Genomic DNA, 27,344 nt, shown 5'->3' with positions numbered 1-27,344 from the left:
TAAATTAAAAAAAAAACCTGTATAGCTTTTGCTGAACAGATTAAAAAAAAAGTTTTCTTGACTTTTTGTAAAAATCTGGCTTTTTTGGAATTTCAATTTGTGTTGTGAAGTTTATCTGTCAAAGCAAAGAGAGAGAAAAGAAGAGAATGAACCTGAGCAGCTGTGGGATTGTTCCTCAGCATTTGCAGCAGCTCTCATTGATCTGACAGGCAGGACTCAACCTCATCTGCTCTCAGTGTGCCAAATCTGACTGAAAAGACTGGGACCTTGATGATTTTGTGAGTAAAATAAACAAAAAATAAAAAAAACACTTATGCAATTTAAAGATTTTTAAACGTCTAACAGTAATTGCACAGTTTGTTCATGCCTGACTCTTGTCCGAGGCTCCGTTCTGAGCAGAAACACCAGACTAACAAGTGTGGAGTAGTTTGTCAGAAAGCATTTGCAGAAGCAGTTCAGGAATGTGGAAGATGGCGTGACTGCAGCGTAGTAACAGGTTGTGAAAACACTGTAGCATGTACTGAGAATCTAGCACCAAAATACTCACACCGACAGCATTTTGATAGTGATGTAACTTTACAGTAGCTGCTTGTGTTGTGCTTTGTCGTTACCCTGTGGAGTTGTGAGGGTGAAGCACGCAAAACAGAGAAAAAAAAAAGAAAAATAATATATCGATGCCTGGAGGAAGTGCTGCATTACAGAGACTGTTTACACATCAGGGAATCAGTCCATCTGAACAACATTTTTGGGTTGGTTTTTCAGCTTTTTCAGGTCAAATTTCGATAAACACAGATAAAATGTTTACATGAATCGCTCTCTAGCATTATAGCTAACTGCACATCAGCTATTGGTAAGATTTGTGTGGTATTTTGAGGCAACACAACCTCAATTTAGAAATAAATATATTAAGTTACACTAAACCCAATCATACATGACAGTTTCTAACAGAAGCTTCTTCATTTTAGGGCAATTAAAGCACATTAAAAGATCTCTGGTGGCATTTTAGTATGATTTATTTGGATGATCAGAGGCATAAGGATAAAAAAAAGGTTTAAGAGAATTTTTGTTCAGCTTCATAGTCTGAGCCTCCAAAATCTTTGTTTTTCTCCCCCATTTTTAAAAGTGACCATGTTTCAAGTTGCTGGTTTGAGTTCAGGTCTAAAGGCAACAGTTTGGTGAAAAGTAGCATAAGATGTGAAACACTTTCAATTTGTTATCGTACAAGTGAATTCTTTGTCCTTGAATTATAAATGCCTGTGTTGCTGTTTATGGAATTATGCCTTTGGGAGACATCCATTACCCCCCCCCCCCCCCCCCCCCCCAATAAAGCTTCTACTGAAATTTCAGCTGTCCGTTCCATGGTGATTATTGATTAGGAACATTACATGACTTTTTAGCCTGAACACATTCAAAGACATGACCTTTTTACCTATTCATTTTGCTGTCAATCTCTCACCTTCCTTTCCTGGCCCTCCCCCCCTCTCTGCGTTGAGTCTATAACCTTTTCAGACATTTTACCTCCATCCATTGCAGAGGAGATTGAACATCCAGTGGCTCAGCAGCAACTCTACAGAAACGCCACGTCCAAACTGTAAGAAACAGCAGCGTTTGGGTATGTTCTCTGTGAAATTACAGGGCTGCGTGACTTTTGTCCTGGCTGGAGGACATGAGCATCTGCCCTCCACTGAATAGAAGTCGATAGATTTTAAATTAGAAAGCCGACGATGACAGAAAGGTTGTGAAAAGCGTGTTGGCTCAGGTGGGGATTGTCATTTAATGGAGCCTCCATGGCCCCTGGCCTGATCTCACTGCACCTGCTGGCTTCCCGCTACTGCACAGCATCAGTGATGACCCTGCTGGGTCCCTCTCTGGAGGTAAAATTTAACAAAAAGTTTGTGCGTTTTGGAAAAATCTTTGAAGAAGTGTGTGGAAGTTCCAGCTCTCACCAGTAGATGTCCTCATAAATTCACAAATCCTCATAATGATGGATCGCAATGACTATTTTCATATATTTAAACCCTTTAAACATTAGACTAACACAAAGGTATCTATGTTATTTTATTCTGATCAATGTACAGCAAACTGTAAACGTTTGGGAGCAGCCAATGACTATTTTAATTCACTAGCTTATTAGATTTCTTGTAATTATGTGACATTTTAAGTAATATTTCTTGGATCTGGACCTTAAAGGTATTTTACATATATCAAAGTTAAAAGAGTTGATTTTGCTCCAAACGTAAATAAGGAGCTGAAATTCAAAAACACCAGAGCCTCAGAACTTGTCATAAACAACAGTCAGTTGTGTTGAACAAATTTCCAAAACTGTCAGTGCAACACATTTTCTTCTTTTGTATAATTTTCATTCACATAAACAATTTCAAACAAAGCAAAACATCTTGAGGATTTATTTAATTCAGAAGCTGCTCTGAGCTTCTATCAGATGTTTTTTGAGTTTGTGGGGAGAATTTCTTTTTTTTTTTCTGCTTTTGATCCAAAGGAATGTTGGCAGAGTCGATGCACTGCTGCTGCTTCTGCTGCTGCTGCTGCTGCCGCTTCTCTGGCGGTTCTGGCAGATACATTTAGCTGCACACTGATCCTGCACGGTCTTATCTCTCCTCAAACAACACTAATCCTCAACTCAGACATGTTCCACTGCAGAGGAGGTGTCATCCCACAGCAGCAGCAGCTCAGCCTGGACCCCTCCACATACTTACAGTTTTACCATTTCACACCTGCCACACCTGCTAGGGCGAGAGTACGTCAGACTTTCATCCAAGTTAGGAGGAATTTGTGAGCACTGAAGCACCTCCACTGTGAGATATGTGTGGTGACCTTAGGGCTATTCTTCCCAGGTGAAGCTCATAAACACCTGCTTCTGCAGGTGCAGCTCTTGCCTTAGGGGTCAGCATAATTAGCCACCTCTGAAACCGGCCTCTGCCCCTTATTTTTGTGGAAAGAAGTCAACACAGCGCCGTCTTTGTGGCTCCGGGGGCCTCTGCTGAAACGAGCAGAGATAACGCTGGACAGCTTGCCCTTGAGGAATGCAAATGGGCAAATGGCTGGGCCTCTGCCAGTTACTAACAGGGTCCTCCAAGCAAAGCCACTGCAGAATCCTGCTTTCATCTGCACACACATGGATAGACACATCCCAATACAGTGACTGAATGAGTCCATCAGTGTGGACTCAGGGGCTTCAACACGTTCTCATTAGGTGAAGTTCTAGAGTGCCCCACCTGTGTGCAAAACTGGAGGTTAGGACTAAAAATCAATCTTGCGAGAATCATGGTCATGGAAGATAAATTATATTTCATGCAATCTGAAATTCATGAAATATGAAGACTGGATGACAGAAATTACCCACCCTTTTGTATGTTTTGGCTTTGAAGAACGGCAGCAGGGATTTATTTCCTGTCCTCTCATGAAAGATTAGTGCAGCATTTGCAGAGTGTAATATGATAAAAGGGATAATAAAGAATTGGAAGGCACACAATAGAGCTCTAAAAATCGACGGTGTCCCACTTCGCACTGGTTACATCCTTTGGTGCTGATTTTAGGATATTTATTCCTGCAGACAGAAACATCAATCTTGTTGCACACACAAATATGAAAGAGCTTAGGAATAAGGCTGCAGCAACTTAACTAACTGGATAAAATTGGTTTAATAGTGGTTGACATTGGTTTACTTCAACTTAGTTAATATTCAAATAAACCCTAAAACATCCTAGTGACGGAAAATTGGAAGCATTTAGGGGCTTTTTGAGAAAAAACTTCCTTAAAGCTCTATAGGCATTTCCCATTCTTCAATAGATTGTGAGTTCTGAAAGGTTAGATGACCTTAAATGCTTTTAGAGAACAAAATAAGCATAAAAGAGGCTAACTAGGGGATTAACATTTGTGAGCATTTCTATACCTCCTTCCTGAAGCCGAGCCACATGTTTTATTTGATGCAGGACCTTGAGTGTAAGCTATCTCCTTGACACCTGCACACCCTAATGCATTCACTTTCAGCTCGGTTGCTTGCAAAAGCACAAGTCACTGGGCATTGTTGTACATCAAAGATACTTTTCTTTCTTCTCCTGTCAAGCACAATTCCATTATTGTTTTTCTTTTTTATTATGTATCGTTCTTTGTCCACAAGTGCGTCACATTAAATGCCTCCCAGCGGTTTTCTCTGTATTCCCTAAAAGGAGTGCAAAGAACAAACTAGTCAAGCAGACACCCCTTCCTCCTCCGAGGCTTCTTCCCTATTGGTTCGTTCTCAAAGTTCGGCTCCCATCTTCTCTCTACTCACTCTTTTGTTCAACTGTATCCTGTGTGCTCACACTGGAAGCTGTGAAGGGCCCTATGGACTTGAATCTGACAGTTTGTGTGCAGAAAAAAAATGATCTCATGTCTTTGAGAGGAACTCAATGGGTGTTTTTGGATTTACGGCGGCCTGAGAAGTCATCACATGAACACCATCTGACTTTGTTGTAGTCATTGTTGTTAGCAGCGACGGCCCAGGGGAAGTCTTTGGGTTCCTTTAAGATCACTGGTGCTTACCTCATTGGAAAACAAGAGATAGCTAAGTCATTGCATGGATACTGGCTAAGTCTGAAAATGAAAAACAGACAGACCTGAATCTGAAAGAAGAAATCAGATTCAGAAGACATTACTTTTGAGTTCTTTGTTTTCAGTCCAGTTTACTTGGTACACCTTGCTGGTACCAGGTTGGGCCCCCCTTTGCCCTCAGAACTGCCGTAATCCTTGATAGCATTGATTCAACACAGTACTGGAAACATTCCTCAGAGAGTTTGGTCCATATTGACATGACAGCATCACACAGTTGCTGCAGATTTGTCAGCTAAACATCCATGATGCCAGTCTCCCGTTCCACATCCCAAAGGTGATCTATTGGGTTGAGATCTGGTGACTGTGGAGGCCATTTGACTCCAATGAACTCAGAAACCAGTCTGAGATGATTCCAGCTTTATGACATGGCGTCTTATCCTGCTGGAAGCAGCTTTAAGGCAAAATGGATCTAAGCTTTCATGTTGTCGAGGCCAAACCCTGAACCTACCATTCCAATGTTGCACCAGAAATCCAGATTCATCAGACCAGACAATGTTTTTCCAATCTTCTGTTGTCCTAATTAAAATTATACTAACAACAAATGTGCAAAATGATCATATTTGTACAGTTTTCAACATAGATGGAGGTTTCCGGATCTGGCAGAGAAGAACATCAACCAAATGTTTGGTCTATTCCATAATAATCCATACTTTCAGTGTGATCACATGTTCTAACATCTTGTCTCTTGATCCTTAGTAGTCTCTAAGTTTGCCAACCACATTGGCTGTTTACTACCACTTACAATTCAACATGAATGTTTCAAAAAGTTCTTACCTTTAAATTTGTGGTATTGTGAATGTTCCAGTAAATAAATGACAAAATTTACCTTTTCTGTTCAATGTATTGAAAATATCAGTAATACAAAGAACATGGGCTTGTACAAAAAAGTTTTAAAGATAAATTAATAGAGCAAAAATTGAGAAGGCCCTGGACTACCAAGGGTTTAGAGCTTCGTACTTGAACCAAACCAAACATTTTTGGTCTTTTTAAAGCAGCAGCAGTGGCTCAGTAAAAATAAAACAGCACAGGTAAATGAAAATTAATGCTAAAAAAAAACACTATTAGATATACACCAAAATTTTGATTTAATGGGGGAGGTATAGGATTTTTCCCTTAAGCATGGAGATATCCAAACACAAACTGTAGCAGACTAGCAAAGGTGCGACTTAAGGAAATTCCTTCAGCTGAAAATATAAAATCCGAAAACCCACAATCCAATTTTCAGGTGTTAAATCAGTCCAGAGGTCAGAATCCTGGAGGTAAAAGTTCAGAGACTTACCTATTGGAAGGATTAGGCTTATTCGTAATCTAGGGAACAGATGATCGGGTCATGAACACAACAGTAAATTAGTTACGCAGAATAACAGAGGGCGGAGCCCCACACAGGGAAACACAGATGAAACAGGTAATCAGGACACTATGGGGATTGAAGATTACAGGCTTTATAGGAAAATATCCGATTCTTTTAGTATTTTGCTTCTGTACTGTATACAACAGAGATACTCGACATACCAAGCAATTTAATGTGCATTTATAAAAGAGTGAGAGGCGGCTTTGACGGTTTTTCATGGATTTTTTTGGCCCAAAGGGGAAGCATCTACAGTTTTTGGAAGGCCTCTTCAACTCAGTCCATTAAAATGACCTTATTGGTTCATTTTTGCTTTGTTTGGACAACTTCACCTAAACTGCTAACATCATTTGTTAAATGCTTAAGGGATTTTAACTCCTGGGGTAGAAATAATCATCTAAATGAGGTCTCTCATCCAACCTTCAGCTGCATTTTAAAAGCCTTTTCACTCCTTAGGGAAATTGAGTTTTAGTGTCCTTAAGCTCACAAACAAATCCGCAATAGTGCAAAAAAAAACTGTCTTGAGTCAATGTTTGCTTGATTTAGCACTAATAATAACAGGGTTTCTGGATTGGAATGTTTCTTTGTACACATGCTTTTACAGTAATTACAGGACTGCCAGTGAACGTTACCCATTATTCATCACCTCTGTGGGTATTCTCCTTAAGTTATGGAAATTATACTTAGCACGTTGGGATTTTCTTTCCTTTTTTTTGTTGGCAGTTTGTTAAATGTTTTTTATAGGTAGTCTAAGTGTTCCAGACTAGTCTGGTAGTGTTTAAAGAGCACTTAAAAAGACGCCAGTGCAATTTGCTGCTTTCTGCGTGGCAATACCTCACAGGGAAAGTAGAATTCAGAAGCTGCACTGCAATCCTTTAGCTGTAAACAAATGCTTAAACCCTCTCTGAGAGGAGGGAAAAATCCTGAAATATTTGTGCTGGAATGAACCGTATAAGGAGAAATCCTAAGAATAGGAAAAGTACACTAATTTTAAGAAAATCTCTACAAAGAAGTAAAATTATTTGTTCATGCAGCAAGTATTGTTTTGCTCCTCAAGAATTTTTACAATAACAATAAACTGTTAAATAAAAATGTATTTGATTTTTGATTTTTTGATTTGAAGTGGTTTATTTCTAGCAATCAAATAAGAATAATACACAAAAACAACACAATCATCAGTTATACATTCATACAATGACATATCAAACTTAGGAGACTTAAATTACTCAAAACAATAGGTTATACAGCTCAATAAGTATGTTTTTGCTGGTTTTAAGCAAAGGCATTGTATTTTTTGAGTGTTTATGAACATAATTACAGTCCATTTTTATTACAGTGACAAAAAACTATTGTAAAAGGTGAAAATCACTCATTTCAGAACAAAAATGTGCGCAAAATCTGAATACAGTCTTAGGTCTAGTTGGTCTATCTTCAAAAATCCCCATGTAATCTGAAAGTAGCACTTATTCTTGGGACATGGACCTAATTTTTTTGTTTCCACATAATGATAATCAATGCCAGTCTAGCTTGTGAACTATTTTCGAACTTCAAAAAACATTCTTTAAATTTAATCAAAAAATGACAGTGCAATTTGAAATTTAAATCAATTTTTCTATTGTCAAGAGTAAGAAGTAAAACGATATTGACTCATCTCAATAATAACACCCTTATTTCTAGATCCACTAATGAGAAAACACTCATTTGGAAAAAAGCTTGGAAAGGTGTAAAGATAATTTCCAACAACTTAGAACCTGGTAAAATATCTTGAATGTCTAAAAATCAAGGTTTTAGATCTTTGCAAGACATGCAGTAGTTTGCATACAAATTTTGGAAAATGTATAAAAAAATTCACTCACTCTTACAAAAAAAAAAACATTTGTTTGAATTGTTATTTTTTAGAAAACACAAACTAATAAAAACATATCAAAAACTGCAGTAAAATCAAAAGGTTTGTTCCTTCTGCTGATCTGATGTACAGTCCTACACACAACAACTGCTGGAGTGACATTAAAGATGACATTTTGACTACAGCTGTTTGGTCCACTTGTTATTCATTTCTTGTTCTCGCTGCCCTTTTCAGAAACTTAAAAAAACCCACTAGCAGCATCAAAAATCCTCAAAAAAGGCCACCATGCCACCCAAAGTCAGTATTAATTGAATCCCCAGGACCACCACCCTAGTTCTTAGTTTAGATTGAGCAACCCATTCTTCTCTTTTCTTGCTACACGGGCTAATATCCTTGGATTCGAAGGCTGACTGAGAACTTATTGTGGAATAAGTTTCAGTTAATTTCCTGCCAAAGCCCTCTATGAACGGGGCAACCAAGGGTCAAGTGTTCACTCTTATAGACATGTTTCCACAGCTTTGTCTCTAAAGCCTTTGATGGCCGCTAACTAACAAAGACGACTGTATCCAGGGTCACCAGCGGTGAAACAGGGAGAATGTGAGTCATCGCTGCTGCTAAAAATCTTAGTTCAATCCAAGGTCAACAAAAGCTTCTCACCTCTAAAACCTCGTTGGAGCAGACTTATGTTTCTAACTCAAGTCCCTGTGGATTCCTGTAATATAACGCTTTGTGTCATTAGTGGAATTTTGTTTGCAGATTTCCTCCTCTCTTTTCACAAATTATCTTTGGTTTAACATCAGTGTTTCATATATCAGGGTTCTTCGAGGTTTCCAGTCACTCTTTTTGGAGGGTTTCCAGTTTCCTCACGTGGCAAATCTCATGCCCCCTTCCACATTTTGACTTAATTAGACGGCTGAGCAGCTGATTTGGTGAAGCAGAAGAAAGGGGTGCGAGAAACTGCACATTTTTCATATGAGACAATGTGTCCTGCTTGTCTTTGTAAAAAAAAATGAAAAAAACATTCCTGTGGTGTGTTACTGTTCGAGCGGCACAAAAGTGGCCCAGCATCACAGGGTGGGAGGTGCAGCGAGTCCTCTTCCGAACCGGACCCTCATATGCAGACTGTGGGAATGAACTAAAGACGTCGTCCCACAGGAGAGAAAGGGTGAGACAAAAATCTAAAGACAGGCTTTGTGGTTTCTCAGCCTGTGGGTACACTGTGTGAGCATGAAGAAAAGCGTGCAGTGTCAGCAACTCTCTCATGCCCCCGGGCCTCTAAATAAGTCACATCAGGAGGTGGATGCCTGAGGCTGGGTGACGGGCTGTTGGCATTTTCAAGTTGTGTGGTTTTTTTTTCAACAGCTGTTAAAATGTTATTCTGTCCAGCCACTCTGCTGTCGCTTGTTTTTGTTTCATCTGGCAGTCTTAACCTGACAACAAATCGGAAGAGGCATGAACTCTGCACGCAACAACGTATTTTGATTGTGGGTTGGTGGCCGAAATACGGAAAAGGAACATGCGACCTGTTTGTTCCTTTGTAACTCTGAAGGAGGCTGAAGGAAGGTTAACATTGTCAAAGAACAATAGCTTTGTTTCTTTGAAGGTATGCTTTGGTTGGCAGGTGTGAGAGCTCACCTGATGTAGACCAAGCCAGAGAACTCTGGTGCGCCTGAAAAGTGAGGGTTTTGGTTAAAGTCTCAGTCACAACTGCCCTCACAAGTGGATACGGGCTATCTGCGGGTGAAAATAAACAAACCTGTATGGAGCACAGAGGTGAGCCCCACAAAATATTCAAGTCATAGACCACACCGTGAGCACGTAGAGTAAAAATGTTCAATTTTTTCTACAGGCATGCTGCCAGCAAGAAGTCATAGCAAACACTTGATCAACACGGAAGGGAGGTGAAGTAGGTGAGACGTAGGCATGTTGTCTGGATTGAAAATTCCAGATGACCCAAAAACCTGCAGCATCCATTAACCCCAATATGGGTGCATGTGGTTCAGGCTTAAAATTCCAAGTGACTATTGGTGTGGTTCTGCTATAGTTTCAATCCCAGAAAAAATCAATGGCTAAAGTAAATGCAGTGTGGTAAAATGGCTTATCAGCAACAGTTAGAAGATGTGGGAAATGGTTAATCTGTGAGTTTTTTCTGGTCATTGCTTGTTTTTTGGCAAAATTGTCCTAAGTAAGTAGTTATTGCAGCTGCATAACGTTTCTGGGCACAATCTAGTCTAATGTGACAACCCAGTCTCATCCTAAAATGTGTAGTAGCTACATTTGTCCACATGGAAATGCGTGAGAGTTTTACAAAAACGCCCCCTAAACTGTGAGGGGGATACGTTTCATTTTTCTATTCATTTTCTACGAGCCTTCTCAGGATCACGTGACTTTGGAGGTTTGGCCTGCCGTGAGCAAAAAACATGGCGGATGCACGTTCATTTTTCGGTGGAATATCCCATAAAACAAGATATTTTGAGGACTAATTTTTATTTTGACAACATTTCTAGTGAGAAATATACCATTTTCTTTTAAAATATGCTTTCATTTTGGACATACAGTTTGTAGTTTGCTTGTTTCGTTCAACTTTTTCTCCCAAAGGCTCTGTTACGTTGGAGAAACACGTTAACTTTCATTCATATCTGCAGACGTGCGCGTGGGTCACGTGACTAATATGATTCTCTTTTTTTCCGCAGAAAATGCCATAAAATAAGAGTGATTGTGGACTAATTTATTTTTGAAAACATTTCTAGCAGTATATATCCCCTTTATTTTCGTAATATTGCAGACATGAAGTTGTTTGTTTGTTACGTTCAACTTTTCCTCAAAGGATCTGAAAGCGTCTGATCTTTTCCATTCATATATGCGGGCTGACGTGGGTCACGTGACGTGCCTTTCTCTTTTTTTCCTGTGGAAAATCTCGTAAAAAGGTACGTTGCGATTTACTAATTTGTTTTATTTACATTTCTAGGGACCCGTGTATAGGTTTTCTCGTTCCGTGTTGCTGTTGCGGCGATCAGGCTTTGATTGACATGTGACAAACAAACCGGAAAAATGTTGAGTTCAGGGACGGACCAAAGAGTTCTTTAAATTGATTTTTCTGCATTTTAATTTATTTACACTACGAGTCTAATGGTGTGTGATAAAAAAAACTATAAATATTATGATAAATGAGATGAAAAAATTATTTTGATGGAGTTTATAAAATATTAGGATCTATTATATTCTTTTTTCTTTAACTGTCAATTTTTTGACGTATCTCATATATTATAGTATTACAATGAAGTGCTCTAATTTATCTGTTAAAAAAGGTTTCATCACTGTTTCCTGTAGTAATTCTCAATAATGTTTTAAATAGGATATATTAAATAGGATATATTATCTAAAGTAAACAGGCTTTTAAGCCTTCAATTTGCCCCAATTGACATGAAGTGCGCATTTCGAAAAGCCAGTGAACGCAGCGTCATACGGGCACCCCCACCCCACTCCCCCGGAAACCCCCGGATGAACCCGCAGGAAGGCGCGCGGCTGAAGAACTTCTTGGACAGCTGGAAGGTGGGCGATGCTTTGAACTTTTCTCTGTAGAAATGTAATGTTTAGATTTGGGAAACCAGGGATGGGTTTTTAGTAAAAACGTGTTGGCTGTTTAGGATTAACGTTGAATGACGAGGCGTTTTTCCATCTTAAATTTAAAAGGCCGCAGGATCACGGTGAAGGCCTCTTCTGTATAGAGGACGGGGGCGGAAACGTCACGTGGTCTCCGCAGAGGTAAGTTTCCTTTTGGGTCATTTAGCCAGAAACGGGGGTCTGCAGCCCTTTAAACAGCTAAGAGCCTTTCAAATGTCTCACTGTCCAGAACTCAGTAGGACACACAAGGTGTCTCTTCAGCCTTTAGAAAATCAAACACTCATTTGCATTTATGTTATTTTGGAAACTGGATAACTACTGGGGTTTACAAAGGCTTTTTTTTTTTACACATTGTAGATTTTATGTTGTTAGTACATCTCAGCCAGTATTTCTTTAAGGGCCTATATCATGCAACATCAACGTTTTAAAATTTTAAAGTGTATTATAATGTTAATTCCTCACAAAAACTAATCCACAGCGGTATTTTGATCCATTCACGCATCTCTCAGCATTCCTCTGAAACCCTCTGAGCACCAGCCCCTCCCAATTCACAATAAGAGGGTCCTCACATTGTGACGTCATCATAAGTGAGGAGCAGCCTCTTCTAGGAAGAGCCTGTGCAGCTAAAACCGCCTCCAGGCTAACAGACACGCCCACTTTCTCAATGGAGCTAGTGGTGATCAGCAAAATGCTTTCATTGCACAATATTCACATCCATCTTTGCAAAAGTTTGGATGGAAGAAACGCAGAAACGCTGCCGACGCCGACTCTAGGTTGTCATGAAATAGGCGACACCCACAAGAAGAGAAAGGCGGAGCCTCAGAGATCGAGGAAATAGTTTATTCTAAATGGCTAGCATGGTATAGGCCCTCTAAATTGTGCGTGTTGACCTCAAATTGATTTTTTTAGGGTACGTTGTCAGGTTTAAAAAAATTCGTCATAAATGCTGGAATTTCTTAAAATATTGTGCATCACCGCTTGATAGATTATTGAAGCATTATGGGTACTGTAGTCAGGAGCCTGGCATAGTAATACTTTGCTTCAACTGTTGAGTAGATCACCAAGTTGAGTAAAGTTTGACTTATCTGACTGTTTTGTTTTGCGTGATGCGCTGTGTCGTCTGAAAAATAGGATATTTGTTTGAATTAAAAACATTTTTATTTTTTGTCGGAGAACCACAGAGGAGGGGTCAAGGAGCCACTTGTGGCTGTGGAGCCTCAGGCTGCAAACCCCTGGTCTAAACAATTATGGCTGATTTGGCTGACCACATTTATTTATCCTAGCGTTGTCAACAAAGTTAAAGAGCCGCTCCAATGGAAGTCATGTTTTTAAGATCAAACATTTTTCTCTTTATTGAGAACATTAACAAAAATATAAACACATACACAATAATATAAGATTAAAACTTTTTCTGAGTATTTATTCAAATCTCAATGGATCAGGAGAAGATGAAACTGTCTCAAAAAGCTTATAGTTGTGACGCTCTAACTGCCATGAATGGGCCAAAGTCTCTACTCCGCTCCAATTCTGATGCATCCACTTGCAGACAAAAACCAGTAGATCCATTAATGTCCTGAGTTCCCTTGTCTGAGCTGGTATCTGGCTCAAAAGTGTACACATGGATAGCTCCAATGTTGCTCATTGATTTTTTTTTTTTTTGCTATGCTAATGTCGGCTAGGGCTTGTGAGGTGCTATAAGCTAGCGGGAGAGAGAATCAACAAATGGTTTATGGGAAATTAGCAGAGGCAAACATCTGCACCACAGCTCTGAGGTGAAATTCTTATGAGCTGCTGTGCTGCAGAAAAATGTCTTAAAAAAACAAAATGATCGTAGTCAAAAAAAACACTGGGAACGATTTTATAATAGCTAAAAATTCTGTTGGAGTGGGACTTAAAGTCCCACTCCAACAGAATGTCTGATTCCTGATTCTTGTATGTATGTATATACATAAAAGAACCTCATGTTTTTTTCCCTTTCCTCTCTCAGACTGGTCAGTTATTTGGAGACAACATGTACAAATAGTTCCTGGACTGATCTTCTGCTAACTTTGAGATGGAGAGGCTGTCAGGTTCATCTGTTTCAGGGTCCTGCATGCTCTCCCTCCATGTTGGCTGTAGCAGTGGATGGAACTTGCTAAATGTACTGTTTTGAGAGCCAACTGGGGTGTGTAAAATTCTTTTCCACCTACATTTTTGATGGTATAAATGTTTTTCTTATGTAAACTTTTCTGTTCTTTTAGGCTCAGTGGTTATTTGGAAGATGCGTTTTTGACCAAAAACACTGTGGTGACCTCCTTTGTGAACTGCATTCATGGGGAAATAGAAAATGTAAAGTTATTTTCATGTCTTCTTCCTCAAGAAAAGGAACACGCCTGCATATATGTTTTATTGTATTTTGTGTCATATCATCATGTTAATATACGACATTTATTTGTTTTGATAGAATCCTGGAGATGGGAGATGTGGAGCAGGTAAGTTTGTGGCAGCACCAGAGTCCTCCAAAAAGTCTTCTGGCAAAGTAAATGAGGAAGGATCGCAGTCTGCCATCGTGGAGTTTTGCTGAAAGGCCTGAACACGTTCCATCCATGCATCCATCTTCTTCCATTCATCAGGAACCAGGTTGTGAGGGCAGCAGTCTAAGCAAAGATGCCCACACTTCCCTCTCCTCCAGCTCCTCTTGGGGGACCCCGGGGCCAGCTGAGAGACGTAGTCTCCCCAGCGTGTCCTGGGTCTCCCTTAGGGCCTCTGCCCTCATTCCTGTTGGAGTTTTTTTCTAACCCCTTATGTTTCAAAAGTTTGCAAACATACATTTTGGTTGAAATGATGAGGATCCGAGGATGAAATCAAGAAGGGACAACATCAGGGAAAGGGACTGAACCAACTGAACAGCTTCCTCTCTTCAGCAGACACATGTTCCGAGTACATATGTGTCAAAAACTGGTAAATACTCATTGAAGATGCATCCTTTTTGTGTAGTTTGTTTTCTCAGTTTAATACATTTTGATCCTTTCATTCTGCACAGACATCCTCGCCGTTCAGGCCGGTGGCTGGAACAAGCGGAAGTCAGAAAAGCTGGAGCAGACGTGACCAGAATGATACCTCCAGGTAAAGACTGTGGTAATGTTGTAGATAAATGTTGGCTTGTTTCTTTCATGTTACTCTCATGCTGTTGATGTGGAATATCTCTTGATTTCTTCAGTATTATTAATACATTAATCTCTTCCCACAAGGACCAATCAAAATGACCCAGAGAAAAACACTGAAGGGCTTTGTCTGAGCATCAGGAAAACAAGAATCAGCTGTCATCAACCTATGGTAAAAATCTTTTGTAACCTTTGTGCTATCTTGTGACCCCACCCTTACATTGACGTGTTCTCCCTACCATGACAAAGGTGGATAAAGGTGGAAAGATTTCATGTAATCCATGGACACCAGTGAAGATCACAAATTATTGAAGAAAAAAGGTTCAGAGCACTGTCTAGTGGGTCTAGATGACCCAACTCCCAATGGTAAAGTGCCTAGGATAGCACAAGGGTTACACTTTCTAAAGTTGTTGCATAACTGATCAAGCATGATGTGATGGATTGCAGGTTATGGTGCCATGGTAAAGAACTAAAGGCTCTATGATGTCATGCTGCTGACCAGACTGTGGTTGGTGAAGTCCAGCAGCACTGCAGGTCCTTGAAGTGTGGTTGAAGAGCTCTCCTCCCAGCTTTTGGATGGTTCTGCCCCACACAGCCAGGAGGTTTCTCTTTGTGATCTGCATGGATGTCCAGGGCTTGTGGCATTTATGTGTTTTCCTCTTCATTTCATTCTCAGGCAGCACAGAGTCATTGATGGAGAGAGAACATGAGGGACTAATTGTCTGCTGAGGAGGAGACTTTCTGCAGTTCAAGCCCCAGCTCCACCCCTAAAAAAAGGCTTATATAAAGGAAAACCTCATTTCAACTTTGTACCAATAAATGACTTTTAATTGAAATGAGAGATTTTTTTCTGAACTGCACCAATGAAGGGTTTTTCAACCTAAATTTCAACAATTACATTGTTTTTTACCTCCGTTCAAGTTTCTACAACACTAGCTAAACATTTCAGTGCTCACACCTGTGCTGAAGACACTTCTCATTTTATCTCAAACGTTTGGCCTTTGATTTGTATGTCCAACACCTTAGAATGAAACACTGACCTATTAAACTCATATAATAAATGTGCTATGCATCTCCAAATCCTTTGTCAGGGTACAGACTACATTTTAATTGTAGCAAGACTGAAGTAAAATGTAGCAAAATGACAATGAGTTATCTTAAATTAGGGGTAAATGACATGAGAAATTAAGAATATTAGAAGTGTGGAGTGATATGTGTATCAGTATGTTAGCTGCAGGAAGGGTGCTGTCCTTGACACGTCCCTTTACTCAGACAGGATGACAGGTAGGGAAGGGGGTAGCCGATGATCTGCTCCAGTATCTTCAGCACTGAAGCTTCTGCTGCTCTTCTTCAGTTTGATCTGAGAGCCAGACCATGATACAGTTGGACTGGCTGAGCGGTAGGTTGCCAGCAGCTTCAGACGTGCTGATGTGCCTTGTTGATAACGTCCTGAATGTTAGGAAACCAAGTTAGATCAGCTGAGATGGGGATGCCCAGGAAAGGGAAGCTGTGAACCCTCCTCTATGCCTACTATAGTCCAAGATGACTTTCATGGTCTTTTATTTGCCGATCAGCCTTACACTATACAGTTTCCGCACTTGTCTACAAAGTTCACCTCAGTGACCTTTAATAAGTCTTTTTTATTGGCAAGTTAATTACTTATATCCAAGACATGGAGATGTGGGTCCAGTATGAGCAGGATTTGGGAAATGGCAGTTGCCAAGAACTCACATGAAGTTTCAAGGTTTTTCCCTTTATTTGGAGGAAAAAAAGTTTTTGTCCTTTGTTTGTTGTGCAGAATTGCAAACCTAGAAAGAAATCAAGTTGAAAGAATTTATATAAATGTATTTGCCCTTCTTTTGACCCTTCTACATCAAGAATATTTGGTGGTTGTTGCTTGGCGACTGTGAGATCTCTCCATAGGATTGACATGGGCTGGGCCTCTCAATGACCTTGATATGATTGTTCTTCAGCCATTCCTTGGTTGCCTTGGCTGTAGGTTCTAGGTCACTAACCTGTTGGAAGACCCATCCATGACTGATTTGAAGGGTCCTGGCTTAAGGAGGGTAGGAAGTTCTCACTCAGGATTTTCCATTAATGGCTCCATCAACGTGGTGACGTAGCTCTGTGCAGAAAAATAGCCACAAAGCATAATGCTTCCACCTCCATGTTTGACAGTGGTTAAGCTGTTCTTGGGGTCATAGGTAGCAATTCTCTTCCTCCAAACCAATGGTTGAGTTGATGCCAAAGAGCTCAGTTTTGAGCCAAACATTCCATTATGCAGAATAAACTGATAAAGCAAACCCTATTTTTCAGTGTGTGATTTTCATTTTTTCATAAATCTTAGGACAATTTAGATGATAAAAGTAATAAATATATGAAAACAGTATAATACAGTAAATATGTAAATATTTGATGTGATGAACAATGCTTATCTGATTTAGACCCAACATGGAATATTTTATGACAGACACACATCAAGTTGTGTTATTTAATGCTCGTAATTTAGACACAAATGATAGAAATGTTAGGTTTATATGTCAAAGAGGCCATGTGAAAATTTTTGTGCAAATACGCATGCGTGCGCGCCGTGCACATTAAGCCACCCCACCCCCACGTATCCGCGCGCCGGTCGGGGGGTGTTGGGCGTCAATAAAGGTAATCTGGTTGTCGCGCGTTCTGCATCTCTGCACGAGCTAAAGAAGTCTCAAAGGTAAGAAATGTAAACACAAGAGGCAGTAATGAAAATACTTTATGGTCATCTGAATGTATTTTCATCTGACAGATGAATGCCGCTGTTGTTATCACTGTGACGGAAGAGCGGTGCTGAAAAATACGGCCTCCATCGAGAGACTGAACGTAACACGACTGCAGGTTACTATGATCGTCATAGAAAAATGTATTAATTATTTGTTTCGACTGTATAGTTATTGTGGTGGAGCAGAGGAAGGGAGGCTTTGTGAGAATCGGGGTTACATTAGCTAATAATTATGGCAGCGCTCGTGCCACCGCCGGTTTCCCGGCAAAAAAAGGAACAGTAATTTACTGATATATTAAAGTGTTATGATTGACCTATTTAGGGTTTTTCTCCAAATTTACACAAAAAACGTTGTAACAACGATCATCTGGACTTGGTTTTGTAAATATTTTAAAACAGTCTTTGTCTCAGAGACCTGGACTGACTGACTCCTCCCCCTCACGTTCCAAACAGGAAGTACCCGCTGGCTCCAAGGAGCCAAAATCCTATAGACTTCTAAAGAGAAACAACAGCTGTTAGTTAGTCATTCTATGGGTCAGATTAACCATTCTTGTTGTGATACCCTTTTCAACATGTTTTTGCTAATTCCAGTTATTTGTTTTACAAAACTGTTTCTTTATCACAAGTTATTCAAATTATAGACTGACCAATAGATGGCTCAGTAATAGCATGTGCCACCTTGAATGTTTGTTTGACAAATTCCACCAAGCTCACTTTCAGTGGAAGCAGTGTGGACTTTCAACAAGCTTACTCCTGATTGGCGACAGTAGTTGCCATAGAAATGTTGACTCAGATCAATCACTGTCAACTGGCTCCAACGTGGTGACGTCTGTATCACAGAGAAACGACGACAGAATTGAATTTGTTATGATGGATCTGGAAGTAAATGGGTGACGTCACACTCGCTCAAACCTTTTCTCTGATCCAGTCAAACTGCTTTTTTACCAGTTTTATTCCAGAAATCATTTTGGACAAGAGGAAAGACATCTTCAGCTCAAAACCAAGTCTTCATGACCTTTTTTTATAACTTTTCTTTTTAAAATTCAGAAATAATAACCTGCACATTCTTACAAAACTGTTAGACTTCAATTGCTACCTTAATTTAATTGTAAAACTAACAACCATTAATTGTCATTAATATGGCAATATTTTCCCCAAATCTTATCAGAATGGGGAACTGGAGACATAAAAATTCTGCTTTTCCTATTTTCAGCTGACTCTGCCACGAGGCTCGACAACTTCTTGCATCAACTGTGATCGCTGTGGCCGCCAAAACATCCAAATGTAAGGCGGGCTACAAAGATTTCAGGCCAAAAGAGAACGCCTCACATGTGATGAAGTGTCTGTATTGGTATGTATTTACCATCTGTGACTCAGAGTCATTAACCAATTGTCGATCTGTTCACAGTGTTATATGATAATTTAAATTTTGACGATGACGATACAAAAATTGCTGCCAAACCTGCCAAAAAGTCCCGTCTCTTACCACACACATGTTGTGCCCCCTAAGTTGCCCTAAGTTCCCTGATCAAGCAGAAACGTGCTTTGACTGGATGAAGGCCTTGTATCAGGTATACTGGTAATAATAATTTTACATTCACCTCAGTCTGTTGTTGTTCCTCATTATTCATGGAAGCTTGATGACACGACATCTTCAATCTGCATAAACTCTAGTTTGATTAGAAACTTTCATTTGTGAACCGTCAGCAGATCTGGTCATGTCTCACCAAAACAACCACACTAATCATTTTATCATTTTCATCCATTAAGGTTGGAAAAACCAGCAGCCCTCCAGTGCTTCAGCCGTCCAACCATCAACCGTTTCAGACATCCATCCTCCCACCACTTCAGCCCCACAGCCGTCCACCAGTGTGCCAACTTCTGACATTTTACTATCCTGGTACAATCTTATTTTTCTGCACAGTTAGCAAAAATGATATGTTTTTTAAGAAATTCCTGTGTTTTTTTATCATCAACAAATGTTTCTCAAAAGAAATGTGAAACTACAGAATTATTCATCTGGTGGTTATTTTTACACTTTTCCTCAAATCTTTAATAAGAAAGAAATAATTCAGTTCAAGTTTACTTATGCTTTTCTTTTTAATGGGCATTACAGTTGATATAAAACATATAACATGCAATTAAAATGCTTTGTAGTTAAAAACATTTTACACACTATTAAAAGATTCTATAAAATATTATTTAAATAAAAAAGGATTCCTTTCCAAGAAAATGTTGACTACCGTATATCTTCCCATAGTAGCCCTGGCGTTTATTCCATCACAGACAGAACAGTGATGGTTAATGGGTTTATTTTGCAGCAAAACTTCATCAAGAAATGCAGACAAACACCAGCAGATGAACATTTCAGGATTTATTCAAATGATGAGAATATTGGATTGTGTTCTGATCAGCACTGGCTGTTGACGTTTCTTTTCTCCTTGAAGCATCAGCCTCCGTATCAAAAATCATGTTGGTTGTCATGAGGATCTCTTTCCTGGAGACACGCCCACCTTTCCGTCTTTGTGCAATAATTCATGTTCAAACCAGTTCTTCTAAGTTGTCGCTTTTCTTTGCATTTCCACCAGTAAAAAGTAATACGACAAAATACTTGCAGAATTTGTAAAGATTTGGATTTTGTATTATTAATTTGCCTTTTTTAGTCTTTTATTATAAAATAACTATGCATTATTACTTTATTTTAACTAACACATTTATCTTAGTTTACAGTAGTCCTCTTAAACATCTCTTAAACAAGTTTACACTTTTCATCTTTCAGAATGCAGCCGTGTGATTGGAGGAAAAGATTAATATGCAATAAGGACATTTAAAGAAAAAAGGAGCAGTTTTTATTTTACATTATTACTATTTTAAAGTAGAACTCTAATGTATATAAATGCTTTTTTATTAATTTGTTTGGCATATTTACTGTGTTAGAGTTCTGATGATTGTTTTGAGTGGTAAACGTTTTTATTTTATTTATGAAACCCAGATGGAGTGAATGGAGTGCTCGTCATGTTTTATGTTGTATATATTATTAATGAATTCATTTATTTATTTTGAAGTGCCTATTTGCAAGTAAAGAAGCCGGGGTTATGGTTAAAATACGTGCGGACAATCCAGCAACGTGCCTCTTCAACATGAATTTCCATCAGTTTTTTTGCTTGGTCGCAAATAAATAAGTCCAAATAATAATCAGCCTAATTTGTTTTTTTGTTTATTTAAAATTATATAAATCTTTTCTAATTTTGTCAATAAAAGGACAAAAGGGGTAGATGATGGATGCATGTCCAAGTTTTATTATTCATGTTCTACAAGTTGTTAGATATTGATTATTTGATGCTTTTGTGCTATGCGTTAAAAATCAATGTAATATTGTAATTATTCATGAATATTTGAATAGTACTAATATTTCCTACAAAGGATAATTGACACTAATCAAATTAAAAACAGTCGTCCTGTAAGCACTGAGTGAACAAACTGTAGCCCATTGTCTATCACTGTTTGATTGAACCTTCTCTACTTTTCTTGCAGGGGGGGGTCATGGCCTCTACGCTGGATTCCAAAAAAGAGACAAAAAAAACCCCGCCCTCAACTCCCACTCTTAGTCAGACATGTTTATTTTTTTTATTTACAATAATAAATAATATACTATGTACATTTATTCTGTTTTACTTTTTTATACTTAGTTTCCTTATTTCCTATAATATTTATTAGTAGTTGTTGTTTGTTGATGTTAGTTCTTTTTAGCCCCTTTTATGTTAAAATGGACGTAAATGATCCAGATGCTGATATTCTAATATATAGACAGATTTATGAATGAATTGTTCTCAACAGAAGTTCAACGCTATTGTGGTAGCAGTCTGACTGTTTTACTGTAATCTGTCGTGCCTCACCCACTGTCCATCCCATAAAAAAGAACAATTCTACATCATTAACCTTTTTTTATTTTTATTCATATGGCACATTCATAAATACAAAGTTATAAATCATACCCCCCATTTTTCTAACTTTATCAATGAGTTCAAACAAAACATGAACACAATAAGAAACTCTGACAATAAGAAAGCATTTAAAACATTCAATCTGTGCGTCAGTTTCAATGTTTTTGTGAAAAATTTCATAATAATCCCCTGGTTTGTTTCTTTCTTGTTGCTTTTTGGAATTGTTGTTTTGAATTGTTACAGTCAATAAAGTTTGAATAAAAAACAACTGCAATCTGTCATGCGACAAGGTACCTTAGCTCTGAAAAACATTTGATGTTTTGTTTCTTTAAGTACCTGCAAAACAAAAAGTTTGCATTAGTAATGGAAACATTAATTTCTGTAAAAAATAAAAATAAACACCTGTTTGTCGCTGGGCTTAATTTTAAAACTTAATCTTCCCGATAAACGTGGGACTGGGAGCAATCACAAAACCAGTTTAGAGCCAAACGTCTTTTTTTATTATTTACAGTGTATTTCTTAACTCAACTAGTTGATGTTGAAAAAATACGCTTGCATGGACGTTACGACAGAGTACATCGGTCCCTAGAAATGTTATTAAACGTAAATATTAAACCTCAGACGAGATTTTTTTTCCACGGGAAAAAAAAGAAACTCGCGTCACATGACCCCACGTCAGCCCACAGATATGATGGGAAAGATCAGACATTGTACACAGTATTTAGACTTGTAGTGTGAATACTTTAACATGTAAAAGAATATTGAATAAAATAAATCGCTAAGTAAATTTAGAGAATTCTCCAGTCCGTTCCTGAACAACATTCTTCCGGTATATTAAATGTCCTTCAAAGTCGCAACTACACAGCATGAAACCTATACACGGGTCCGTAGAAATGTAAATAAAACTAATTAATAAATAGCAACGTACCTTTTTACGAGATCTTCTATATAAAAAAAGAGAAACTCAGGTCACGTGACCCACGTCAGGCTGCATATATTTATGGAAAAGATCAGACGCGTTCAGATCCTTTGAGGAAAAGTTGAACTTAACAAACAAACTACGAACTGCATGTCTGCAATGAATGGATATTATGAAAATAAAGGGGATATATACTGCTAGAAATGTTTTCAAAAATAAATTAGTCCACAATCACTCTTATTTTATGGCATTTTCTGCGGAAAAAAAGAGAATCATATTAGTCACGTGACCCACGCGCACGTCTGCAGATATGAATGAAAGTTAACGTGTTTCTCCAACGTAACAGAGCCTTTGGGAGAAAAAGTTGAACGAAACAAGCAAACTACAAACTGTATGTCCAAAATGAAAGCATATTTTAAAAGAAAATGGTATATTTCTCACTAGAAATGTTGTCAAAATAAAAATTAGTCCTCAAAATATCTTGTTTTATGGGATATTCCACCGAAAAATGAACGTGCATCCGCCATGTTTTTTGCTCACGGCAGGCCAAACCTCCAAAGTCACGTGATCCTGAGAAGGCTCGTAGAAAATGAATAGAAAAATGAAACGTATCCCCCTCACAGTTTAGGGGGCGTTTTTGTAAAACTCTCACGCATTTCCATGTGGACAAATGTAGCTACTACACATTTTAGGATGAGACCGGGTTGAATGTGAAAGCAAATCAATTCAAATGAATGTGGGGTTTTCTGCATTTTACCACCGAGCAGTACAGTCTACTGGATTATGCTAGTTTTTCCATGAGCCAGGGAGAAAAATTTACAGGAAAAGTGTCAAATGAAATATTTGAGAGCCCAGATCTGAAACACAAATCTAAACAAGTGAGTCAAGTCAAAAGGTGCCATGGATTTTTTAAAAATCTTTCCATGTTTACTGAAATGAAATCACCTTTCAGTATTGCACATGTTTTTGGGGTCATGCATCATTCCCTAAATTCCCCCCGCTGTCACCGCCTAGGAGGACCGGTGACGTCAGTGCAGGGCAGTTGCTCCCAAATCAAAGGTGACAGTCTGCTGCGCACCCAACCACAGATGTAATTGCTCCACACCGCCAAAATCCCACATCCAACTATTTAAGTCAGCGTAAAGCCTTGTGGATGTCGTCACTGATTCTCCGGGACCACCAGGGAAGCTGCCAACACTCTCATCAGCTCCCACACAGACAGTGAGCTGTGGCCAAGGTGGGCCAGCTGTATGTTTTTAAATTGTGTGGGCTGATTATACAAAAAAAAAAAAAAAAGCTGTATTTGAGCAGAATAAAAACTGTGTGCACCCACCTTCCTCTGCAAAGTATCTTGACTGGAATAGGCAAGGGCAAGTTAAGTCTAAATCTTGCTGGCAAGCTTGATGGAAGACGTTTCTGAGCTTCAGCTGTGCTGTTTATACAACGCCATCTGCTTAAAATTATTATTTTTTTCATTCTAAATTGGTTGCCTCCGTGTTGATCTTAGTTGAAAACTGCAACCTGCTGAAAATGGGTAAATTTGATCAAAAATCGAAGGTCCAGACACATCATCGTCAGCTTTTTACAGCCAAAACTCATCGCCTTTCAATATGTTTTGCAGAAACTGGCCACCTGATGAGCATGCATGAGGACTTAAAGTAAATGAGGGGCCTGTCTCTCTGGCTCTAATCAGACCTGCTTGTTTTGTGAGTACCATCTGCTGAGAATCGTGCCCCTCTGGGCTTAAACTCATTCCAGATGCTTCTTATTTGGGAATACCAGTGCTGTCTTATGCTATTAAACCCTTGTATGGATTTCACCAAGCACACGGCTGAATGTTCGAGGAGCCCCAAGTAATCTTGGCTTTGACAGTGTTTTTCTGAAAAGTTTTTTGGGAGACCATTATTTCTGACTACACATTGCATAACTTCTCGCTATTTTAAGCATGATAACAGAAATTCGACAGACTCATTCATTTCCTGTCGTAACTACACTTCAAAATCCTGTCCTTCTGTTGCGCCACTTTGTTCCTGTGTCAGCACACAACCTAATGTACGGTGAGGAGGATCGGGGTCAACCGACTGTTTGTTTGCATTCCAAAAGCCTTTATAGAAAATACCGTGCAGATAATCAGAGCGTGAGCAGACTGACTGTACTTTATCAGATCAAGTGCATCCACCCACCCACACACAGGCTTGCACATATCAGTCAGCCAGGCAAAAACATATGCACAGCCTCTATTTGACTCAGATCCTGGAAGCTGTTACACAACAGAGCCATCATGCAGTTTACACCACAACATGCAGGTCTGGAAGAGAGCATATAGTACATTTGTGTCTTTGTGGGACTTCTGCTTAAGAACAAAATCGATTTTTTTTGGCCAGATCATAAATACTTTATAAAAACAAAAAGTGACTTTTTTATATTTCACCATTCCAGATGTTTTATAAAAAAGAAATTTTCTTTTTTTAAAAGGAGTTTTTATGTAAAAATGTTGCATCCAGAAAAAAAACACTATAAAAATATCTAGGTCACAAACTGCTTGCAGCTGAATGACCTCATTGACAAAAAAATCTGGCACCAAAAACTTATTTATCAAATCTGCTGTCAAAGCACTATTGGTGGAACTAATGCAGATAAAATGTTGCTAAAATGACAGAATGAGATGAAAGCAATTTTTAGAATTGTTTAAATTTGTCCTCATATCTTAATTATGCTCAAATCAACACATTTCACGAGCAAACAACAACAAGTTGTGCAATTAGGTTGATGAAAATTTTGAAAAAATTGACAAATACTTTTTTTCCCCCAATGACATGCAAATTTGCCCAAACAGGACACTGTTCAACCAAGCTATTTGTTTTAAGCTTGTTGAAGTGCCATGAGCACATGGTTATGTCTTTTAGAATGCCTTTTTAAATCGAGAAATATTGGGCAGAACGTTTTTTTTTGTTTGTTTTTGTTTTCTGAAACTTTTTTTGTGCCCTGTTGAAAATTTAAAACATGAGTAAATTTCAATAATTTTTGCATTGGTTTTGTTTAATCCATATGTTTAGTAAATCTGGTACCTTCCGAGCAATGACAGAAGCACTGGAGACATGTGTAGCACTTTAAGCAAAAATGTTTTAGCTCTGGGAAATCTATCAAACACAACTGCATATATAAATTGGAATAAACTTAAAATTGAATGATATATGTGATGCTTCATTCCCTTCTGAGACACCAGAAAGACTAATTGAAATCACAAAGGATGAATCATCTGCCATCACCACGTTGCAATGACAATCTACTCATCGTGGTGAAATAAATCAGGGGTCTGATTTTTTTCTTCAGGAGCACATTTTCTTTGGCTTTAATACAGTAAGATAGAGGAATCCAAAATGTCCCAAAGGGCTCGGAAAATAATGATACTTGTTTTTTTTTGTGGCTCTGGAAAACAATGACCAACATACTCTCAGCTCATGTTGTTTTGGAAAGCATTCGTATTTTCAGGTTTATTTGAATTCTCCTAACTTCCCATAGTCAAACCCTGCAGTGGCTGGTGACTATGACAAATCTAAAGCATGGCAAAGACAAAGAAAGCCTTGGCTCCTTAAGGTGGAGGAGGATGCAGGTTCAGTTTTCCTCGTCGTTTTTTATGATGTACGGTAGTTTTTAAGTCTCACCTTTTGATTTTAATCTGCTACTCATACCTCTCACAAAATATGGCCTAGATCATATCTTGGCGAAACAAAAGCCGTCTTGTCAGAAGAGGAATTCTCAGAAAAGGTCTTGGCATATTCTTATCCGATTAAAGGATAACAGGCAGGCCTTTGCATTTACTTACATTTACTACGGTTTTTCTCATACATACATGCAGTGATTGAGGACCTTATTCCCGGCTGATGTGCACTTCCCTATCAAAAAGTAGTACACTTGAAGTTTATTTTACCAAGCATACTTGAATAAAAGTATTTCAAGAATACAATAGACCATGCACATGTAATGTAGAAAGTCTCCTAACTGAATACCTTTTCAAGCTAAACTGGAACATTTTAAAGGGCCTATGTTATTCTTTTCTTAAGCCTTTCAGAGTAAACTATATCCATATATATTACCTTTGGCACACTAAAGAACATATTTTCTAAGAAATATAAAATATGAAATTTCCCATCTTGAAGTAAGACGACTTGATCTCGGAGGCACAGCCTTTTTGCTCCCGTTTCATGACATCAGCCTAGAGCCGGCCTTGGTAGCCTGTCTGCATTTCACCCACGAAAACAAACAACATCCAAACTTTTGCATATTGTGATAATAAAAGGAAAGCGTTTAGCTAATCACCGCTAGCTCCACAGAGAAAGTGGGTGTGTGTGTTAGCCTAAGGGCGATGCTGGCAGCACAGACTTTTCCTGGAAGGGGATGTTCCTCACTTTCATACGTGTGATTGTGGGGACCCGCTCGTTGCTATGGATTGGGAGGGGCTGGTGCTCATAGCCCAGGTTTTTAGAGGAATACTCAGAGATGCCTGAAGGGATCCAAATACCACTGGTGTTTTTTTCTATGAGGTATAAACATTATAATAAACTTAAAAGCTCGAAAAGTTGACTTTGCACGACCTTTATGTTTACAACATATAGGTAGTATATAAAACGTAAACTTCAAATACTGCCTCACTTAAATAGACTACTTTATGGTAAGGGTTTCTACAGAGGTACTGATCAGGAAAGGGAGAAACTAACTGTTCAAAGTAAAAAAAATAGATATGGACAAGTGTTATATGGATAAATGCCAGTCAGTATTATTGTTATTATTATTAATATGCCACTATGATGTTTTAAAATATTTATAGAATTCACACTTTTGTGTTATTGCAGTAACTTGTTTTTCTGTAGAAAATATTGTGTTCATGATGTGAGCATCTTTGCTTTGTGCTCTTGGTTCATGTTGTGCTCTGGTTTTTGTGTTTTCTGTTCCACTGTCACAATCACGCCAAGTTTAAGTTGCAAATTCTCCACAGCTGTCTTCATTTAAGTTAATCATCTTCTTTGCATTTACAGTAAGTGTCTGTCTGGTTTTTCAGTTCAGCTTTGTCAGGTCAACTGCTTTGTTCCCCTTTTTTGTTTCTGTCTTTGCTTCTTGATGTGTCACGTATGAGCTTAAATACTTATGGTT

The 27,344-nt window shown here is 38.6% G+C and overlaps 1 long non-coding RNA gene across 19 annotated transcripts; it reads left to right on the top strand.

The window, feature by feature from the left end:
• Positions 1-8,880: 8,880 nt before the first annotated feature.
• LOC110014357 (uncharacterized) lies at positions 8,881-21,542 on the top strand. 19 transcript variants are annotated; one of them, XR_013657785.1, is made up of 17 exons: positions 8,887-9,578; positions 9,655-10,311; positions 10,633-10,732; positions 11,251-11,357; positions 11,499-11,570; positions 13,417-13,593; positions 13,670-13,757; positions 13,873-14,369; positions 14,452-14,534; positions 14,660-14,744; positions 14,822-14,938; positions 15,020-15,174; positions 15,249-17,285; positions 17,358-17,446; positions 18,544-18,681; positions 19,101-19,230; positions 20,865-21,542. It is a non-coding gene; the product is annotated as an uncharacterized LOC110014357 (long non-coding RNA). The 19 variants fall into 19 exon arrangements; XR_013657787.1 differs by having other exon boundaries at positions 11,235-11,357; XR_013657794.1 differs by having other exon boundaries at positions 8,881-9,578; positions 9,655-11,357; positions 13,873-13,900; positions 14,042-14,369.
• The last annotated feature ends 5,802 nt before the right edge of the window (positions 21,543-27,344 follow it).

The sequence above is a fragment of the Oryzias latipes genome, chromosome 8 (genome assembly GCF_053564925.1).
Source record: "Oryzias latipes strain Hd-rR chromosome 8, Olatipes_Hd-rR_3.1".
NCBI classification, from domain to species: Eukaryota; Metazoa; Chordata; class Actinopteri; order Beloniformes; family Adrianichthyidae; genus Oryzias; species Oryzias latipes.
The sequence above is the reverse complement of the archived record's forward strand: the minus strand, read 5'-3'. Positions and strand labels throughout refer to the sequence as shown.